The following is a 5,489-nucleotide window of genomic DNA, read 5'->3' as shown; positions in this document are numbered from 1 at the left end:
CTGTGGGCCGACTGAACTGTATCCACTACCACGGATCTGCTGTGAATCCTATTCCGCGACTGAAACATTGTGGTGTTTTGCTCTCCTACCGCCCGGACCAAGGCCCGGATCTGCATCAAACACCTGCCGGCCTCTGACTGGGAGGGTTGTATTGACTCTGCTATGCGGGCTGCAGCTGCTAGTTTTTAGATCGGAGTGCGGTATACCTTAGGTGGAGGCGGAAAAAACTGTCGTCGATTGGATTCAGCGATCCGCTCCTGAGCACGCTTGTCGAGAGTACACTGAAGGTTCTCCAGTCGAGTGTGCTGAGCCAAATTAGCCAGGCGCACCTCTTCCAAGGCCCGGGCCTCGGGGGTTTCTCCAAAGATGGGCGTGTGGAGTTCATCCATGTTGCGGCGATGATGTTCTTCTCTTTGCTGTGAAGAAAGGGGCTCGGGATGGTATTCCTCATGGACGTGCGACGGATCGCCGCCGCCATCCTCTCTGTCTTCACAGTGGAAACCAGGTGGTCCACCTGGACAGTCAACCATTAAGACTTTAGCCGCAGGGTCGCTGCTATCGCACTCGGATGCGGTCTCCATGGAGCCAGTCGACAGATCGAACAGGCCGTGGAGAGTTTCGTCGGGCTCGATCGCCGTGACTTGATGGGTGGCCGAACGTCGAACCACCGCGTGTTTCACCCACCGCTGAAGCCGTGACCGACAGGATCGCTTGTGGCGGCGAACAACGGGGAGGGAAAACGCCATCGGAGCCGATTGATACTAAGTCGACGGCTGCCGAAGAAGGACACCGCGAACACACGCGCGAAAGTGCGTCGCCCCTCGGACGGGGAGCACCTCGACGTCAAGGGGAGCTTCCTGAAGCCAAACGGAGTCGTCGGCGATGAAAACGAGCACGCCGAGACGGATCTCGCGGCCCTCAGCCAATCCTCCACCAGAAACCATGATGATGATCGGAAATTTTTTGCAACTTCACCAATAAGTCGCTAAGACACCTGCCCAATGGTGGGCGCCAACTGTCGTGGTTCTAAGACTGGCAGTAGAAAGGGGTTAGGTATGGAGAGGCAAGATCTCAGCTATGGTGAAGGTGTACACACGAAGTTTACGAGTTCTGGCCCTTCTCGAAGGAAGTAATAGCCCTACGTCTCGGTGCCCGGAGGTGGTCGATTGGATTATGTGTGTGATATTACAGGATGTGCGAACCCTTGTCCCAGAGGAGGGGGTGGTTTATATAGAGTGCACCAGGACCCCAGCCATCCTCCATTACATGGGGTTTAATGTACGTAAAGTAGGGGCATTACAGGTAACGCCATCCTTAATGCTATTGATGACCTTAAAGACTATGGAGGAACGCTTGCCCATTACAATGTTGAGTGACTCTGGGTCTTCGGTTTGCCGAGTGTTTCCTTGGGTGGTCGAGTGACAATAGGTAGGAGGACTCCCGAGTGACATGATTGTCGAGTGGAATTCACTCGACATCTTTGACTGGGGGTCTCGTGTTGTCTCTTGAACTTCTTATCCTCTAGGGTAGGGACCTTGGGTAGGACGTATATGCCAGGCCTATGACCCTACCCCAAATATGTATCCTCATTAGGCCCCATCGCGTGTGGGCCAGTAGGGGACACATGCAGCAGCCTCGCATGGACGCGTGATCGACTTTAATCGCGTCGTCAGCATGTGTCCAGCGTAAATGTGTCCGCCAGCCCTTCGAATTATTCCCTCTCGTTGTCTGTGCTCGGGACCATCCGAATTATTTCCATACTCGCGTCGACAGGTCGTTGAATTTTAACCTCTTGTGAGTCGTATCACCCTACTATGAGCCGAGCCATGGCGGAGCTGATCGCCATATCCCTCTTGGCCAAGGTCGCCGCGGCGATGCTCTGCACAGGCCGCCGCACGGCCGTCTTCCTCGCCTCCTTTGTCTAAATCCGCTCCGGTATCGCCACCGCCGCGCGCGACCTCGATCTCCTCTGCGCCTTCCTCCACTTCACCGAATCCCACCGTGGCACAAACAAGCTCATCGACGCGTGGGTCAACCAGGTTCGCCACGTCGGCTTCGAGCTCGAGGACGTCACCGACGATTATACCTTTCTCTTGAGCGTCGGCTTCGTCCGTGCCTGCGCTGACGTAGCAGCCCTGTTCGCCCTCCTGAGGTGCATGCGGAAGGCAAGGGAGAGGCTCCGCGCCCTGTCCACCGTGAAGGAGCAGCTTGGCATCCGACCGGCCGAGGCATCCGCATCAAGCTCAGCCCCTGCAGTGGCCGGTATCTGCCGGAACATATCAGAGGCAGCGCACTTCGTGGAGGAAGGGAAAATTGCCGGTTTTGCCGAGCACACAAGGTTACTGATGAAATGGCTAACCAGGGTTGCCGACCCGCGGCGGATAATAGTTGCGGTCTGTGGGGTGGGCGGTGTTGGCAAGACTACTGTTGCCACTAACGTGTACAATAAAATCGCTGCAAACTGCAATTTCGATTGCACCGCATGGGTTACCGTCTCCAAGAACTTCACGACGGAGGACCTCATGAGGAGAATCATCAAGGAACTTCATCGGGGTGTCCGAGACAATGCACTGGGGGACACACAGGAGATGGACTAGCGGTGACTAGTCGAGGCTCTTCGTGGGCATCTAGCTCACAAAAGGTACTTCCTCTTGCTGGATGATGTCTGGAATGCGGATGCCTGGTTTCATCTCCGTAGTGTATTGCTTGACAGTGAAACCGGGAGCCGAGTAGTCATCACCACACACAATCAAGAAGTGGCTGCTCTGGCATCAGACAACAGGACCATCATGTTGCAGCCGCTCCGTGAACATGAAGCATGGTCTGTATTTTGTAGCACCACATTCAGGGAAAATGCAAACCAGGAGTGCCCATGTCACCTGCAGAATTGGGCTCTCAAGATACTGCAAAAATGTTGTGGGCTGCCATTGGCGATTATATCGGTTGGAAACCTCCTTCTGTTGAAGGAGAAAACAGAGTTTGCTTGGAAGAACGTCCATGATAGCCTTGTGTGGGATGAAAGAGATGACCATGGAATTGGGCAAGTGGCGAGCGTAGTGAATTTCAGTATTGATGACTTACTATACCGCCTAAAGAGATGATTCCTCTATTGCAGTGTATACCCTATGGATTTCTTTATCAAAAGGAAGATTCTTATCAGAGACTAGATAGCCCAAGGTTTGATAGTGGAAACAGGGCATGTCACGATGGAGGAGGTCGCGGATGGTTACGTGAACGAGCTAGTGCAACGGAACTTGTTGCTTGTCAAGTTGAAAAATGAGTTTGGGCGTGCAAAGCGGTTACACATTCACGACCTGATCAGGGAGATTGCTGCATATAGATCAAAAGAAGATGGATACTTTCAGTTATCTACAAGTGCAAGGGTGGACTTAAAACAGAAAATCCGTTATCGTACACTTTACCAGTGCCAAAATGACCATCAGTCAACTCCAAATATGCCCTCACTTCGCTCCTTCTATGTGCTTAGATCAGACCTAGATGTTGCACTATTTTCTCATTTTAGATTGTTAACTGTGCTAAATCTTTGGTATGTTAAGGCATGTAAACTGCCTAGTGCAGTGGCCAATCTTCCAAATCTGTGGTACCTTGGCATACGCTCCACCTACATTGAAGAACTACTGAGAGAACTGGGGAGACTACGTGATTTGCAAACTTTAGATGCCAAATGGTCCAGTATCAAGGTATTACCAAGTATCATAACCAAACGGAAGAACCTCCAGCACCTGATATTATTTACACGTGGAACCACAGATTTTATGGAACCGGAAACTGGTACAACAGTTTCTCTTCCAGATGGGCTTGAAAATCTCAAATGCCTGCAGACTCTTAAATATGTTCAAGCTGATCAGAAGGTGGTCAAATCCTTAGAAAGCTTGGAACAGATGAGGAGCTTAGAGCTATCTGGAGTAGACCAGAGAATTCTTATCGATTTTCCCTTAGCAATATCCAAAATGAGCTGCCTTCTGCGCTTGGGAATAATCAATTCCGATGCTAATGTAACATTGGACTTGGAGTCATTTTCTCCAGCACCAGTGAAGCTAAAAACCCTCAATGTAACTGGAAAGTTGGCAAGGGATAAGCTACCATCGTGGTTTGGTTCTCTTACCAACCTCATACATTTGCATTTGCATTCATCTAAACTTGGAGAAGATTCAATTGCGCTACTCTCATCAGTTCCCAGTCTGTTGCATCTTAGTATCATCAATGCATGCAACGAGAGAAGCTTGACCTTTCCGGCAGGTTGTTTTCTAGTCCTTAGACAACTAAACCTACAGGGATTGCCTAACCTTACCAGCATAGAATTTCAAAAGGACAGCCTTGCAGATTTACGTCTACTGACGCTTGGTCTATGTCTTGAACTCACCGAGATACCCCGAAGCATCGAGAACCTCATACATCTGGAAAATGTGGAGTTGTTTCAGATGCCAAGTAAGTTCATAGAGAAGATACCATATGGGAAAGGTCATGGGGTAAATCATCAAGATGGTCAGCGTATTATAGTTGTAAAGAACTTCTGGCATAATGCACGATTGTTGGAGCAAAAAATTTATATCAACCTATCAAATGTTCAAGAGTCTTTCAAGACGGATGCAGTCACATAACCAGTGGGGTCAGTCAACTCGTCAAAGTTTCACAAATGGCTTTAGGGGATATCTGCCTAATGGTTAAGGCGCCATGGTGGTGATTCACTCTAACTAAATATCCTAGAAATGGTCTAAGGCCTGCTTTGACTTCAATATGGGGCCCACAGCTTCAAAAAGATGGGGCTACTTGCCAGCATCGGCAAAACTCTGCATTTTACTACCTAGTGCAGCATTGGGTATGTTCTGAATTTGTATTTTTGCTATTATTGCTCTGATGAAGTATGAATCCAAGGATGGATCCATGGCACCTTGCCGATGAAAATTTTATGTTTCTTTTTAAGTGCTTGTCTATCGGAGTTCTCATTAAACGCGTGCAAAACGATCAAGGTTGTCGGAGAAGTTTAGCTGGTACAATTTTCCTCCGCTAAATTGGCATATCCATGCATGTGGAACAGTTCACAGCCACGACATGAAAATTTGCCTAATCATGACTTGTGACTGATGGATTCTTGGCAGGAGCGAAAGGATCTGATGCAGAGACAATGATCTGCTGGGGGTACTGACGACCGACTTCCATGCCGGCTTGCATCAAGTGGTTGCAGGTGAAGAACTCACGCTGTGCATGCGACACAGCTGTTCATGTCCCACGACGGTGACCCACGGGTGAGTAGCTAAGACTACTAGGATGTTTCACAACTTCTCTAGATGGGAGATCTGATGTCGGAAAACTTGGAGATGGATCATACGTGATGGTGAAGTTGCTTAGGTTAGGCAATACATAGAAATGCTTCAAGTGAGATGGAGATTTGTTTCCCCGCAAAAAAAAGATGAAGATTTTTTTTAAAGAAAAAGAGATGAACATAAACAAAGAAGCACCTCACGAAT

The 5,489-nt window shown here is 49.3% G+C and overlaps 1 pseudogene; it reads left to right on the top strand.

Annotated features, from left to right (window-relative positions):
* Positions 1-1,826: 1,826 nt before the first annotated feature.
* On the top strand, positions 1,827-4,671 carry LOC123087055 (disease resistance protein RPM1-like; annotated as a pseudogene).
* The last annotated feature ends 818 nt before the right edge of the window (positions 4,672-5,489 follow it).

The sequence above is a fragment of the Triticum aestivum genome, chromosome 1B, assembly GCF_018294505.1.
Source record: "Triticum aestivum cultivar Chinese Spring chromosome 1B, IWGSC CS RefSeq v2.1, whole genome shotgun sequence".
In the NCBI taxonomy this organism is placed as follows: Eukaryota; Viridiplantae; Streptophyta; class Magnoliopsida; order Poales; family Poaceae; genus Triticum; species Triticum aestivum.
The sequence above is the reverse complement of the archived record's forward strand: the minus strand, read 5'-3'. Positions and strand labels throughout refer to the sequence as shown.